This window comes from Callithrix jacchus, chromosome 13 (genome assembly GCF_049354715.1).
Source record: "Callithrix jacchus isolate 240 chromosome 13, calJac240_pri, whole genome shotgun sequence".
NCBI lineage: Eukaryota > Metazoa > Chordata > Mammalia > Primates > Cebidae > Callithrix > Callithrix jacchus.
In genome coordinates, this window is record NC_133514.1 from 67,878,309 (window position 1) to 67,895,104 (window position 16,796).

Below are 16,796 nucleotides of genomic sequence, written 5' to 3' on the forward strand. Positions count from 1 at the left end.
TGCTTTGCTTTTCTTCTCCCCTTCACCCACATTTGGCATTTCTCCCCAGGCTATCCCTCCCCACCTCCCCCTCCCACTGGCCCTCCCCTTTTCCCCCCAATAGACCCCAGTGTTTAGTACTCCCCTTTCTGTGTCCATGTGTTCTCATTTTTCATCACCCACCTATGAGTAGAATATGCGGTGTTTCATTTTCTGTTCTTGTGTCAGTTTGCTGAGGATGATGTTCTCCAGATTCATCCATGTCCCTACAAACGACACAAACTCATCATTTCTGATTGCTGCATAATATTCCATGGTGTATATGTGCCACATTTTTCCAATCCAGTCTATTATCAATGGGCATTTTGGTTGATTCCAGGTCTTTGCTATTGTAAACAGTGCTGCAATGAACATTCATGTGCATGTGTCCTTATAGTAGAACGATTTATAGTCTTTTGGATATATACCCAGTAATGGGATTGCTGGGTCAAATGGAATTTCTATTTCTAAGGCCTTGAGGAATCGCCACACTGTCTTCCACAATGGTTGAACTAATTTACACTCCCACCAACAGGGTAAAAGTGTTCCTTGTTCTCCACATCCTCTCCAGCATCTGTTGTCTCCAGATTTTTTAATGATCGCCATTCTAACTGGCGTGAGATGGTATCTCAATGTGGTTTTGATTTGCATCTCTCTGATGACCAGTGACGATGAGCATTTTTTCATATGATTGTTGGCCTCATATATGTCTTCTTTCGTAAAGTGTCTGTTCATATCCTTTGCCCACTTTTGAATGGGCTTGTTTGTTTTTTTCCTGTAAATCTGTTTGAGTTCTTTGTAAATTCTGGATATCAGCCCTTTGTCAGATGGGTAGACTGCGAAAATTTTTTCCCATTTTGTTGGTTGCCGATCCACTCTAGTGACTGTTTCTTTTGCCGTGCAGAAGCTATGGAGTTTGATTAGGTCCCATTTGTCTATTTTGGCTTTTGTTGCCAATGCTTTTGGTGTTTTGTTCATGAAGTCCTTGCCTACTCCTATGTCCTGGATAGTTTTGCCTAGATTTCCTTCTAGGGTTTTTATCGTGCCAGGTCTTATGTTTAAGTCTTTAGTCCATCTGGAGTTAATTTTAGTGTAAGGTGTCAGGAAGGGGTCCAGTTTCTGCTTTCTGCACATGGCTAGCCAGTTTTCCCAACACCATTTGTTAAACATGGAATCCTTTCCCCATTGCTTGTTTTTGTCAGGTTTATCAAAGATTGTATAGTTGTATGTATGTTGTGTTGCCTCCGGTGCCTCTGTTTTGTTCCATTGGTCTATATCTGTGTTTTGGTACCAGTACCATGCTGTTTTGATTACTGTAGCCTTGTAGTATAGTTTGAAATCTGGTAGTGTGATACCCCCCGCTGTGTTCTTTTTGCTTAGAATTGACTTGGCTATGCAGGCTCTCTTTTGGTTCCATATGAAGTTCATGGTGGTTTTTTCCAGTTCTGTGAAGAAAGTCGATGGTAGCTTGATGAGGATAGCGTTGATTCTGTAAATTACTTTGGGCAGTATAGCCATTTTCACGATATTAATTCTTCCTAATCATGAACATGGAATGTTTCTCCATCTGTTTGTGTCCTCTCTGATTTCGTTGAGCAGTGGTTTGTAGTTCTCCTTGAAGAGGTCTCTTATGTTCCTTGTGAGTTGTATTCCAAGGTATTTTATTCTTTTTGTAGCAATTGCGAATGGCAGTTCGTTCTTGATTTGGCTTTCTTTAAGTCTGTTATTGGTGTAGACGAATGCTTGTGATTTTTGCACATTGATTTTATATCCTGAGACTTTGCTGAAGTTGCTTATCAGTTTCAGGAGTTTTTGGGCTGAGGCGATGGGGTCTTCTAGGTATACTATCATGTCGTCTGCAAATAGAGACAATTTGGCTTCCACCTTTCCTATTTGAATACCCTTTATTTCTTTTTCTTGCCTGATTGCTCTGGCTAGAACTTCCAGTACTATATTGAATAGGAGTGGTGAGAGAGGGCATCCTTGTCTAGTGCCAGATTTCAAAGGGAATGCTTCCAGTTTTTGCCCATTCAGTATGATATTGGCTGTTGGTTTGTCATAAATAGCTTTTATTGCTTTGAGATACGTTCCATCGATACCGAGTTTATTGAGGGTTTTTAGCATAAAGGGCTGTTGAATTTTGTCAAATGCCTTCTCTGTGTCAATTGAGATAATCATGTGGTTTTTGTTTTTGGTTCTGTTTATGTGGTGAATTACGTTGATAGACTTGCGTATGTTGAACCAGCCTTGCATCCCCGGGATGAATCCTACTTGATCATGATGAATAAGTTTTTTGATTTGCTGTTGCAATCGGCTTGCCAATATTTTATTAAAGATTTTTGCATCTATGTTCATCATGGATACTGGCCTGAAGTTTTCTTTTCTCGTTGGGTCTCTGCCGGGTTTTGGTATCAGGATGATGTTGGTCTCATAAAATGATTTGGGAAGGATTCCCTCTTTTTGGATTGTTTGAAATAGTTTTAGAAGGAATGGTACCAGCTCCTCCTTGTGTGTCTGGTAGAATTCGGCTGTGAACCTGTCTGGACCTGGGCTTTTTTTGTGTGGTAGGCTCTTAATTGCTGCCTCAACTTCAGCCCTTGTTATTGGTCTATTCATAGTTTCAGCTTCCTCCTGGTTTAGGCTTGGGAGGACACAGGAGTCCAGGAATTTATCCATTTCTTCCAGGTTTACTAGTTTATGCACATATAGTTGTTTGTAATATTCTCTGATGATGGTTTGAATTTCTGTGGAATCTGTGGTGATTTCCCCTTTATCATTTTTTATTGCATCTATTTGGTTGTTCTCTCTTTTATTTTTAATCAATCTGGCTAGTGGTCTGTCTATTTTGTTGATCTTTTCAAAAAACCAGCTCTTGGATTTATTGATTTTTTGAAGGGTTTTTCGTGTCTCAATCTCCTTCAGCTCAGCTCTGATCTTAGTTATTTCTTGTCTTCTGCTGGGTTTTGAGTTTTTTTGATCTTGCTCCTCTAGCTCTTTCAATTTTGACGATAGGGTGTCAATTTTGGATCTCTCCATTCTCCTCATATGGGCACTTATTGCTATATACTTTCCTCTAGAGACTGCTTTAAATGTGTCCCAGAGGTTCTGGCACATTGTGTCTTCGTTCTCATTGGTTTCGAAGAACTTCTTTATTTCTGCCTTCATTTCATTGTTTACCCAGTCAACATTCAAGAGCCAGTTGTTCAGTTTCCATGAAGCTGTGCGGTTCTGGGTTGGTTTCTGAATTCTGAGTTCTAACTTGATTGCACTATGGTCTGAGAGGCTGTTTGTTATGATTTCAGTTGTTTTGCATTTGTTGAGCAGTGCTTTACTTCCAATTATGTGGTGAATTTTAGAGTAGGTGTGATGTGGTGCTGAGAAGAATGTGTATTCTGTGGATTTGGGGTGGAGAGTTCTGTAAATGTCTATCAGGTTTGCTTGCTCCAGGTCTGAGTTCAAGCCCTGGATATCCTTGTTGATTTTCTGTCTGGTTGATCTGTCTAGTATTGACAGTGGAGTGTTTAAGTCTCCCACTATTATTGTGTGGGAGTCTAAGTCCTTTTGTAAGTCATTAAGAACTTGCCTTATGTATCTGGGTGCTCCTGCATTGGGTCCATATATGTTTAGGATCGTTAGCTCTTCTTGTTGTATCGATCCTTTTACCATTATGTAATGGCCTTCTTTGTCTCTTTTGATCTTTGTTGCTTTAAAGTCTATTTTATCAGAGATGAGAATTGCAACTCCTGCTTTTTTTTGTTTTCCATTAGCTTGGTAAATCTTCCTCCATCCCTTTATTTTGAGCCTTTGTGTATCCTTGCATGTGAGATGGGTTCCCTGGATACAGCACACTGATGGGTTTTGGATTTTTATCCAATTTGCCAGTCTGTGTCTTTTGATTGGTGCGTTTAGTCCATTTACATTTAGGATTAATATTGTTATGTGTGAATTTGATACTGCCATTTTGATGCTAAGTGGCTGTTTTGCCTGTTAGTTGTTGTAGATTCTTCATTATGTTGATGCTCTTTAGCATTCAGTGTGATTTTGGAATCGCTGGTACTGGTTGATCCTTTCTATGTGTAGTGCCTCTTTTAGGAGCTCTTGTAAAGCAGGCCTGGTGGTGACAAAATCTCTGAGTACTTGCTTGTTCGCAAAGGATTTTATTTTTCCTTCACTTCTGAAGCTCAGTTTGGCTGGATATGAAATTCTGGGTTGAAAGTTCTTTTCTTTAAGAATGTTGAATATTGGCCCCCACTCTCTTCTGGCTTGTAGTGTTTCTGCCGAGAGATCTGCTGTGGGTCTGATGGGCTTCCCTTTGTGGGTGACCCGACCTTTCTCTCTGGCTGCCCTTAGTATTCTCTCCTTTATTTCAACCCTGTTGAATCTGACGATTATGTGCCTTGGGGTTGCTCTTCTTGCGGAATATCTTTGTGGTGTTCTCTGTATTTCCTGCAATTGAGTGTTGGCCTGTCTTGCTAGGTGGGGGAAATTTTCCTGGATGATGTCCTGAAGAGTATTTTCCAGCTTGGATTCATTCTCTTCGTCCCCTTCTGGTACACCTATCAAACGTAGGTTAGGTCTTTTCACATAGTCCCACATTTCTTGGAGACTTTGTTCTTTCCTTTTTGCGCTTTTTTCTCTAATCTTGGTTTCTCGTTTTATTTCATTGAGTTGGTCTTCGACTTCAGATATTCTTTCTTCTGCTTGGTCGATTCGGCTATTGAAACTTGTGTTTGCTTCGCGAAGTTCTCGTATTGTGTTTTTCAGCTCCTTTAATTCATTCATATTCCTCTGTAAGTTATCCATTCTTGTTATCATTTCCTCGAATCTTTTTTCAAGGTTCTTAGTTTCTTTGCATTGATTTAATACATGATCTTTTAGCTCACAAAAGTTTCTCATTATCCATCTTCTGAAGTCTAATTCCGTCATTTCGTCACAGTCATTCTCCGTCCAGCTTTGTTCCCTTGCTGGTGAGGAGTTTTGGTCCTTTCTAGGAGGCGAGGTGTTCTGGTTTCGGGTGTTTTCCTCCTTTTTGCGCTGGTTTCTTCCCATCTTTGTGGATTTGTCCGCTGGTCGTCTGCGTAGTTGCTGACTTTTCGATTGGGTCTCTGAGTGGACACCCAAAATGTTGATGATGAAGTATTTCTGTTGCTTGGTTTTCCTTCTACCAGTCTAGCCCCTTTGGTGTACGACTGCTGAGGTCCGCTCCAGACCCTGCTTGTCTGGGGTGCACCTCTAGCAGCTGTGGCACAGCGAGGGATGCTACCAGTTTCTTTTTCTGCTATCTTTGTCCCAGGATGATGCCTGCCTAATGTCAGTCTTTTGGATATAGAGGGGTCAGGGAGCTGCTTGAGGAGACAGTTTGTACTTTATAGGGGCTTAATTGCTGAGCTGTGAGCTCTGTTGTTCATTCAGGGCTGTTAGGCTGCTATGTTTGATTCTGCAGCAACAGAGCTCATTAAAAAACCCCTTTTTTTTCTCAAATGCTCTGTGTTGAGGGGTTTGGGCTTTATTTTTGGATGTCTGTTGAGGTCCTGCCCAGCTAGGACGCAGACTAGCCACTGTTTGGCTGCTGAGGCTCCGCCCTGCTGTTGTGTGATTCGCCCTGTTCCTGCAGGCTCTGCTGTGGTCTCTGCCACGCCCTGCGGCGGAGTCTCTCTGTTGTAGCGGGTTGCCTCGGCAACGGCAGGCTGTGTCAGCAGTGGGCGTGTATCTCAGTAGGGACGGGTTGCCTTGGCAACGGCAGGCTGCGTCAGCAGTGGGCGTGTATCTCAGTAGGGACGGGGTGCCTCGGCAACAACGGCTGGCTGCGTCAGCAATGGGCGTGTATCTCAGTTGGGGTGGGTTGCCTTGGTAATGGTGGACGCCCCTCCCCCTCAGAGTGTCTCAGGCCGTTTGCACGGGGCTTGTTTGAAATCGCGGTTTTGTTCGTCCCACTGGGCCAACCCTAACGCTCTGTCCCTGCGATCCCCTGGCTGGCCCACTGTCCAAGTCTAGCTCAGTGTCAAGTCCAGCCCTCTCACGTCTCCGGTTGCCAGTTCAACGGGGCACCCAGACAAGCACGCCCTGTGGGGAGCGCTGGGTAGGGCCAGCCGCCGCCACCCCGGCTGCCGGCTTCGCCAGGCGGACGTTCTGCCTGGCGTCCCACGTCTCCTCTTCACTTGGGAATTTCCCCGTTCCGTGGGCAACAAAGATCAGTCTGGAAATGCAGCTCAGACTCACCTTTCCGCGGACACAACGAGATCTCCAATCCTGGGTTGTTCTCACAGCGCCATCTTGAGTCCTCCTCCACCATTTGAGTTTCTCCTTTAGGTTCTGCATTCCAACAAAACTACCCATGCCAGCTGGTCTGAGGGCCTAGTAGGAAGTTGTCTTATGGGAGAATGCAGTTTCCAGATCCTGATGATTTCATCCCCTTACCATGACCAATCAATGACCCGAATTTTCTAGCCCCTTGTCCTTCATGATTCCATTAGAGACCCTTGCCCAGAACCCTCAACAAAATGGATTTGAGGCTTGAGAACTGCTCCTGTTACCTCCTTTGGCAACCTTGCAATGATTAAATTGTTCCTCTGCTGCAAACCCTGCTGTCTCAGTGTATTAGTCTGTTGCTGCACAGCAGACATAACAACCTGGCAGTCCTGTAATACTCCAAGGAGCCAACTGTGTCACCATCAAACAGAGATTCAATAGATCTTCTCTGCAGTCCCACTCCTACCATTTAGGACTTAATCTTTGGAATGCTGCCGTCTTTGGTCTCAGTTCTTACCATTTTCAAAATGGAAACAATTAACATCTGCTTCATGGGGTATGGTGGTGATTGGTGAGATACCATATGCAAAATGACTTGACACAATGTCTGGCCCAGACTAGCTTTCAGGAAACAGTGAGATTCTGATTCTTTCTTTGACAGGACCCCTTCACCTTCTCTCCATCACTAAGGTTGGCTGGCCTTCTTTCTTCTCTCTTCTTTCTCTCAGTGAACCTTCTGCAATGACCTGGGGGGAGACTGAGGGAGGGAAGATGGGGAGAAGGAGTGTGATTCTTGCCTCGTTGGTATGGTACTTAGAATGTTTCACTAAGTAACAGTGTTCTTCCTGCTGATGAGATTTTATAATTCTAATATTTGGGCACATTTATATGAAACATACTGTTGCAATTGGCTTAGAAATCTGATACTTTTATCATATGATTTGTATAAAAGTAAGTGAGAAAAGAAAGGAACATGAGGGGACACTCATGGCGGCGGCAGCAGGGCGGCAGCTGCTAGGGCGCGGTGCGGTGGTGACTGAGCTTTGAGCCTGGTGGAGGGTGTGCACCGAGCCCTGGCCCGGCCCGGCCCCCGCGTGCCTTGCAGGCTCCGCACCTCTGATGCTGCCTGGGTGCTGAGCCCGCTCCGGCCGGGACGATGGTGAAGTATTTCCTGGGCCAGAGCTTGCTCTGGAGTTCCTGGGACCAAGTGTTCACTGCCTTCTGGCAGCGGTACCTGAATCCCTATAGCAAACATGTCTTGACGGAAGACACAGTACACTGGGAGGTGACCCCTGACCAGAAACTGCTGTCCCGGCGACTCCTGACCAAGACCAACAGGATGCCTTGCTGGGCCGAGCGACTGTTTCCTGCCAATGTTGCTCACTCGGTGTACATCCTGGAGGACTCTACTGTGGACCCACAGAATCAGACCATGACCACCTTCACCTGGAACATCAACCACGCCAGCTGATGGTGGTGGAGGAACAATGTGTTTACTGTGTGAACTCTGACAACAGTGGCTGGACTGAAATCCGCCGTGAAGCCTGGGTCTCCTCTAGCTTATTTGGTGTCTTCAGAGCTGTCCGGGAATTTGGTCTTGCCCGGTTCAAAAGCAACGTGACCAAGACTATGAAGGGTTTTGAATATATCTTGGTGAAGCTGCAAGGTGAGGGCCCTTCCAAAACACTTGTTGAGACAGCCAAGGAAGCCAAGGAGAAGGCAAAGGAGATGGCACTGGCAGCTACAGAGAAGGCCAAGGACCTCACCAGCAAGGCGGCCACCAAGAAGCAGCAGCAGCAGCAGCAGCAGTTTGTGTAGCCAGCCCCCCACCACCGCAGCACCCCAGACAGCTTGGCTTAGCCCCTCTACCCTCCCTCCATTGTACTTTATCATTAAAAATCAACTTCCAGCCCTAAAAAAAGAAAGGAACATGACTGTCACAAAGGCCATGAACTTTACTTGATAGGAAAGGAGATGGACACTTTCATTTTTTTGGTTTCATATCCATTTATGGATATGGATCCATACTGTATCCATATCAGTATGGATACAACCAGAGTTCTACTGCCTTAAATTTTATGATAAGTAAAGTTGTCAATAGAAACAGAAACCTGAATTCCAAACAATCAATTTAACGTACAAACTTGGATTTTAGCACGTAACTCTGTGTATCTGCATGTAACAAAGCTTCATGTCAATGGCTACAAATCACTGGGAAGCTTCTATGTAAGGGGACGGAATAAAGTGATGGGCTTTGTGACAGTGCAGTATCTCTCCTTTTCAAATTAATTCTGAATGAGAGTTAGGGTTTCTGGAAGTCCAGTCTTTGTATAATGAGAGCTTTCCTCTATTACTGTAAATATGGTTCCTAGGGTCTTTTTTTAAAGACTAAAAAAATTACTACTAATAAAGATGTATGTAGCGATGGTTGTATGCATCCTTGTTCACATCTGTGAAACTGAAATTTCTTGTGGGTAACACATCTGGCTTTTAAAAAATTACCTGTAGGAATATTAAATAGTAAGCAAGGATCTCAGTAACCAGGTTCTGGAGTGCAGCCAACCCCTGAGCAATGAAATGATAATTTCTGCAACCAGGCTTGACTGGGCTGGACTTGGGCAGATGATGGAGGGGAGCAGGATGTGCAGGCAGCTGCTGTCTGGTGAACTGAAACGGGGCATGCACAAGGTGGGCAGACAGATGCCATAATGACCCACTAAAGAATATCCACATGCAATACAACATAGCTGTGAAACGTGGAGAAACAATGGCAGCAGATGGACAAAAACCTGGCATGCAGCAGGCAGGGAAAAGCAGCTCATTTATAGCAAAAAGTCCTGGGTGGCTCAGGGAGGGACAGGAATCCAGACCTCTACCAAGCCTGTAAACAGCAACAGGCCCTGTAAGCAGCCTTCATCCTTTTCAAATATTTGTCGACTGCTTGCTATATGTCACATACTCAGTGAGGTGCTGCACGAATGCAGGGATGAAGACAGGCTTATCAACTTCAAGGAGTTTAGAATCCAATGGACACACAGTGGGTTTCTGTTTTTCTGAGAACATTTGGGAATTATGGTGTGGTTCCTGGCGTTACAGGCATTTAACTATCTTCGAAATTTGGTTCTTCTTTTTCTAGATCTTGGATGGCATAACTTCAAAGCCAAGGGAGATGGAAGAGTTTTAGAGGAGTAGAAGGCTGCCAGCAAGAACCGATGCATTGCATCTCCAGCCGCCTCACTCAAAGATTGTCCTTGACTAAGACTGTTGAATGAGACTGTTATTCTTTAGTTTGTAGCCGCAAAGCACAGAGGCATCTCCCCATGAATATGCTGCAGGAAGGATGACCCGCCCTTACCTGGATTTTAGCTTTATCTAAAAATATATTTGTAGAAGAAGGAGCATTATAGTTTCCAAATACAAAGGGCAACCTCCTGTGTGTGCACGTGCATACAGACACACTTTACAAGTCAACATTCTCCTTTCTTATCATAGTCATCGTCATCGCTGGGTTGGCAACGAAAAACTAAGCTACAAAACTCATGTTAGCAGTTGATTAACTTTTAATAACTGGATATAAACCATTCTTCATTGTTTACAAGGCTCACTAAAAAGAAAAGGAGGTTGAACTGCGATGTGAAGTGTAGTTAAATATGTAGACGTCTTGGATTTGAGAATAGTTTGTAATGGATTAAAGGGTTAAGCTATGAAATTGTTGCCCTCTGTGAGTTTTTCACACTAGAACAGACTGACATGGTTTCAAATAGTTTGGCTTCAACCTATAGATAGCAGGATAGAGATAATTGCCTATGAAGCAATTATTCAAGTAGCTGAACTTTGGCATGTTCTAGTTTAAAAGATTTGGTTTCACCTTTATCACCTCATCATCACTACTTTGATCATCCTTAGAAAATGCAAAACTAATGATGTACATTTGACAAGTAAGATACAAAATTATGTTTCATAGCTTTATTGTCAGAATTAAGCCATGTTCTAAATACAAATGAATAGTCTATAAGTGTTAAGTCTATGTAAAATTAAGAGACAAACTTGTGAGCAGGAATAGCTTCTAATTATGAAAAATTTAAATAAAAATAATAGGATTTGCTTAATTTATTTGTCATATATAAAGTAGACAGGCGACCAAAATGATTCATTATTTTTACCCTTTTTATGGGAATACATTTGATAATCTTGAGTGCTGGAGATAGAATATACTTACACTTGTATAACTTATATCCACTAACAGTGGGTGAATTTCGTGTATTGTGTTATATTAACTTGTGAACACACAGTTGGGAAGGGAGATATGCAAAATCAGATTTTTCTCTTTAAAAACAAATTCATATTTCTGCTGTGAAAGGTAAACTCAGAAATTAGCTCATTATTTCACAACTCTTTTAGAAATGCGACATATGCTTCTTAAAATGTTTTGTAATTTCTTTCCATTTTTAAAAAGGTATAGAATAACATTTATTTGAGGAATTATTTTTTGTTTTCATATCATAACATAAAGCCCTATTAGGTGTTCAACAAAGAATGATTGAAATAGCACATCTCTTCTAAAAATAGTGTCCTTAGATTGGATCACACTTTTAAAAATTCTTTTACTTATTTTTTCGTTAACCACTTATAGAGCACCTATTATGTTTTAAGCATCATGCCAAACACCCCCCAAAAAAGACACACAGGTAAAGTCTTTGGAGCGTCACAATCTACAGGAGAGAACAGAATGTAAACAGCTGAAATATGACATGTAGACGAAGGAGTAAACTCTGAAAGGGCCATTAGATCAGTCTAGGGCAGAGTTTCTCAACCCTCACTCTATTAACATTTTGGGCCAGGTAATTCTGGGCACTGGGCAGCTATCCTGTGCACTGTGGGTTTAGTGATAGATCTGGCCCCTGCCCGCTAGTTGTCAGCAGGACTCTCCCATATCAAAATATCTCCACCAAAAATGTCTCCATATATTGCTGAGTATTTGGAGTGCTGGGTGTCAAAATGGCCTGTAGTTGAGAACAACTTCTCTAGAGAATCTACGTATATTTAGGAAGTGAAAAGGATTTCTATTGATTTATTTTAAAATTATCATTATTATTTCACTCATGTTTTTTTCATTCAGCAAGCATGCTTTTTTTTTCTTTCTTTCTTTTTTGAGATGGAGTCTCACTTTGTTGCCCAGGCTGTAGTGCAATGGTGTGATCTTGGCTCACTGCAATCTTCACCTCCCTGGTACAAGTGATTCTCCTGCCTCAGCCTCCTGAGTAGCTGAGATTACAGGCATGTGTCACCATGCCCAGCTATTTTTTGTATTTTTAGTAGAGAAAATGTTTCACCATTGACCAGGCTGGTCTCGAACTTCTGACCTCAAGTGATCTACCCTCCTCAGCCTCCCAAAGTCCTCAGCCAACATGCATTTATTGAGGAAGTTTGGGAACTAGCATGAATGGAGAAGATAGAGTTAAAACTTTCCCCTTTTATGGGAGATAAAGGATAGCAGAGATTCTGTGTGAAACTTGCTTACCTGGATAGTTTCAATTATTGTTATGATTAAGAAATGGGATAATCCAGAAACAGCGTGGCATAGATTACAAATTCCAAGAGGCAGGGATCAAATCTGATTTTAAGAACTTTTGTTGAGGAATGATTTACATACCAAGAAATTCACCCACTGCAAGTGGATAGAAGTTCTACAAGTGTAAGTGAATTAACACAGTTATGCAGCCATTACCATGATTGAGTTTTAAGACATTTTATCATCTTGAAAGTTCCTGTGTGGATGTTTGCAGTCAATATCTGTTTCTACCCAGTTTCATGCAACCATCTATCCTTTTTCTATTATGTATTTTCTCTTTCATAGACATTTTATATAAATGAAATTATGTAATACATAGCCTGGCTTTTTTCAAGCAGCACAAGTGTTTTGAGATCTAGCCATGTTGTTGCATGTTAACAGTAGTTTTTTCCTTTTTATTTATTCCATTGTATGAATACCAGATTTGGTTAATCCTTTCACTAACTGATAGCAGTTTGGATGGTTTTCAGTTTCTGGCTATTATAATGATGCTATATGAACAGTCTTCTTGTGGACATATTTTCATTTATCTTTAGTAGATAACTCAGAGTGAAATTGTTCAGGGTGAAATTGCTGAGTCATATGGAAACATTTTGATAAACTGCTAAACTGTTTTCTAAAAAGACCATGACATTTTATTCTCACCAACAAAATGTGCAGTTTCCAGTTTCTCTACTTCCTTGCCAACACTTGGTAGTGTCAGTCTGTTTTATTTTAGCCATTTCAATAATTTTGTAGTGGTGTCTTTCATTGTGTTTTAAGTTTTCATCTCCCTAATGACTGAAGATTTTGAGCATTTAAAAATGTACTTTTCTGCCGTGTGTATATCACATTTGGGGAAGTATCCATTTAAATCTTTTGTGATTTTAAAATTTTGTCTTATTATTGAGTTGTAAGAGTGCTTTATGTATTCTGAATAGAAGTCTTTTATGAAATGTATGTTTTGCAAGTATTCTCTCCCAGTCTGTGGCCTCTATTAATTTTCTAATGATGTCTTTTGAAGAGAAAAATTTTTTATATTTAATGTAGTATAATTTATTACTTTTTTTCCTTTTCTAATGATGTTTTTGATATCATTTCTGAAAAAAAAATTGTCTAACCTAACTGACAAAAATTTTCTCCTAGGAGTTTTATAGTTTAGCTCACTCGCATAGTTAGTTCAAGCATCCATTTACATTAACATTTTTTTATGATGAGACTGAAGGATCAATGTTCTTATTTAACTTTGTACATGAATGTCCAATTGTTCTAGCATACTTTCTGGAAAAGCCTATTTCTCTGATGAAATGTCTTGGCACCATGTGAAATCAATTGACCATATATGTTTCAGTTTATTTCTGAATTCTCTGTTACTTTTTTTTTTTATCTATATGACTATTCTTACAACCAGTACCACATTGTCTTGCTTACCATATAGCTTTACAGTAGGTTTTGAAATCAGTGAGTACAAATCCTAAGAAGCTTGTTATTCATTTGTTTTCAAAATTTTTTTGAGCTATTTAAGATCCTTTGTATCTCCATATTAATTTTATATCTACTTGTCATCAGTTGAAAAAAACATGCTTCTTTTGAGGCAGGGTCTCACTCTGTCAGCCAGGCGGGAGTGTGGTGGCACAATCACGGCTCATTGCAGCATTGGTCTCCCAGGCTTAAACTATCCTCCCACCTCAGTTTTTGATTTTTTGTATGGATAAGGTCTCACTATGTTGCCCAGGCTGGCCTTGAAATCCTGAGCTCAAGTGATCCTCCCGCATGGGCCTCCCAAAGTGGTGGGATTGCAGGCATGAGCCACTGCACTCAGACTTCCTGGGATTTTAATAGGAATTGTCTTGAATGTGAAGATCAGTTTGAAGAGAATCCCTATCTTAATAATATTGACTCTTTCAACACATGAATATGGTTTATCTTTCCACTATTTTAGGTCTCCTTTAAGTCTCGCCATTCTGTCAGTAAATTTATTTCTAGGTATTTATTATTGTTGCTGCTTTTGTGAATGAAATTGTTTTCTTAATTGAGTTTTTGAATTGATTGGTGACACTCATTGAATTTTGTATATTGTTTTTATAACTGTGAAATTACTAAATTTGTTTACTTATTCTAGTTGATTTTTTTGGTAGATTTTTTTAAGCTTTTCTATATCGAAGATTATGTCTGTGTACAAAGATGGTTTTACATCTTCCTTTACAACCTGCATGCCTTTTGTTTGTCTTGTTTCGTCCCACAGTGTTAAATAGAAATGGTGAGAACATGCATTTCTTCCTTGTTCCTGATCTTAGGAGGGTAACTTTCAGTCTTTAACCATTAAGGATGATGTTAGTTGTAAAAGTTTTCTGTAGATGTCTTTTCTGGGGAAGTTCCCTTCATTCCTAATTTTGTGAAAGTTTATATAACATATCAAATCATCAAACGATTTTTTTCTATATGTATTAAGATTATTAACTTTTTCTTTATTTTATTATGGTATTTTATGTTAATTGATTTTAAGATGTTAAAACAACTTTGCATTTTTGGGAAAAACCTCATTTGACTATTGTATATAATCTTTTTCATATGCTTCTAGATTTGATTTGTTAATGTTTCTCAAGGATTTAAAAATCAGTCCATGAGAAATATTGGGCTAAAGCTTTCTTTTATTTTGATTCCTTTGTCTAGCTTTAGTATCAGGTTAATAGTGGTTTCATAGAATACAATGTATTCTATGAATAGTATGCTCTCCTTTTCTATTTTCTGAAACAGTTTTTGTAGAATTAGTATTATTTCTTCCTTTGATGTTTGATAGAATTCATCAGTGATGCCATCTGTGGCTGAACTTTGTGGGGAGACTTTAAATTACTAATTCAATTTCTTTGCTTGGTATAAGTATATTCAAAATTTCTATTTACTCGAGTCAATTTTGATAATTTGTGTCTCCAGGAATTTTTCGACTTCATCTAAGTTAATAAATTCATTGGCATAAAGTTGTTTGTGATATTCTTTTATGAGCCTGTTAATTTCTGTAGTGTCTGTAGTCATGTTCCCTCTTTCATTCCCAAATTTGGAAAAATGTGTCATCTCTCTTTGTTTCTTGACTAACGTCTAGCTAGCCTACTGTTTCAATTTTGTTGATTATATCAAAGAGCCAAAGTTTCGCTTTTTTCTATTTTCTAGTTCATGACATTCTGCTCTGATTTTTATTATTTCCTTCCTAGTACTTTGTGCTTAATTTGCTATCTTTTTCTACCTTCTCAAGGTGAAGACTTACATTACTGATGTAAGGTATTTTGCCATTTCTGATAGAAGTGTATAAAGCTCAAATTTCTCTTTAAGCAACATTTTAGCTGCAACACATAGACTTGGATATATTGGTCTCATTTACATTGAGTTTATGATATTTTTGAATTTTCCTCATGATTTGTTTTGTGAATCATGAGATATTCAGAAGTATGTTGTTTTATTTTGAAATATTTGGGGATTTCTAAGATTTCTGTTTGCTATAGAAAAGAATGTATATTTTTGGGTTGTGGGGTCTGTATATGTCAGTTTGATCAAGTTGTTCAAGACTTGTGTATCCTTGTAGATTTTCTGTTATGATCTATCATTTACTGAGAAAGGAGTATTAAAGTCTCTCTATATAAATATTGAATTATCCATTTCTCTTTTCAATCTATTTTATGTCAATTTTTTTTGCCCTAGTGATAAGGTATAGACACATTTATGATTACTATATCTTCCAGTCATATCAATACTTTTATCATGAAATAGCTCTCTTTGTCCCTGGTAATATGTCTTTTCTTAAAGTCTACTTTGTCCAATATTAGTATAGCCACTCTGATTCTCCTAGAGTTACTATATTCATGCAGTATAGTGAATATGTAAATTGACCATATGTAAATTTAAGGCATTTCTCTTGTAGATGGCATATAAATTGAATCTTGTTTGTTATTGTCTGATAATTTCTGCTTTTTGATTGAAGCAGCGAGTTGATTAATGTTTAATGTAATTACTGATGTCATTGAATTATTCCTCCCATTTTGCTATTTTTTTCCCCTTTAGGGCTCATGTTCTTTTCCTTGTTCCTTTATTCCTCTTTTGCTGAATATTTTGCATTAAATAAATATTTTTTAGTGTGCCATTTAAAATCCTCCATTTATTTTTTAGTTGTAATTATTGAAAACTTAAAAATGTGGTTGCTTTAGAGATTATAGTATTCAACTTTAATTTATGACAATCTCAGGTTAATACTGGTTTAATCTGAGAAGAGTGTAGTAACTAATACAACTCACTTTTCTTGTTCCTTCTAGTGCTATTATTATATATGTTATATCAATGTCAGTTATAAACCAAAAAATATGGTGTTGTAATTTAGGCTTTAAACAACCTTATGTCTATAAAGAAATTAATATAAGAAAAGGGAAAAATATTAAAGATCTTCAATCTTTAATATTTATCCATTTGCTTGCCATTTCAAATTCTCTTTATTTCTTTGCAGAGATTCCAGTTACTCTGGTATTTCCTTTCATCTTGAAGAACTTAAATTTTAGTATTTATTGTAGCAAAGTTCTGCTACAAAGGATTTTTCTCATTTTGTCTACCTGGAAGTTTCTTTACTTCAATTTCTTTTTGAACAATAATTTTACTGGTTATAGGTTTTCAGGTTGACATTTTTTTTCAATGCTTTGAATATGGTATTCCTCTGCCCACTGAGTTACATTGTTTCTGATGAAAGTCAGCTGCTTATCACATTATTCTTTTGTGCAAGATGAGTCATTTTCTTTTGCTGCTTTAGAGATTTTCTCTTTGTTTTTATCTTTTGGGAGTTTACCAATTATGTATCTCTACATGGTGTTCTTTTGCTTATTTTGATGCTTGTCAAGCTTCTTGGATCTGTAAGTTAATGACTTTCATCAAGTTATGGGAGATTTCAGCCATAGTTTCTTCAGCGATTCTTCTCAACCTTTCCCTTGTCTTCTGCTGGAAC

The 16,796-nt window shown here is 39.3% G+C and overlaps 1 long non-coding RNA gene and 1 pseudogene across 1 annotated transcript in view; both read left to right on the plus strand.

The window, feature by feature from the left end:
- LOC118146855 (uncharacterized) overlaps positions 1–14,796 on the plus strand; it is a 120,161-nt gene extending 105,365 nt beyond the window's left edge. The window contains exon 3 of the long non-coding RNA XR_013525319.1: positions 9,404–14,796. This is a non-coding gene — a long non-coding RNA (uncharacterized LOC118146855). The remainder of the gene's footprint in view (positions 1–9,403) is intronic.
- LOC100895064 (PRELI domain-containing protein 1, mitochondrial pseudogene) lies at positions 7,399–8,191 on the plus strand (annotated as a pseudogene).
- Positions 14,797–16,796: the final 2,000 nt, after the last annotated feature.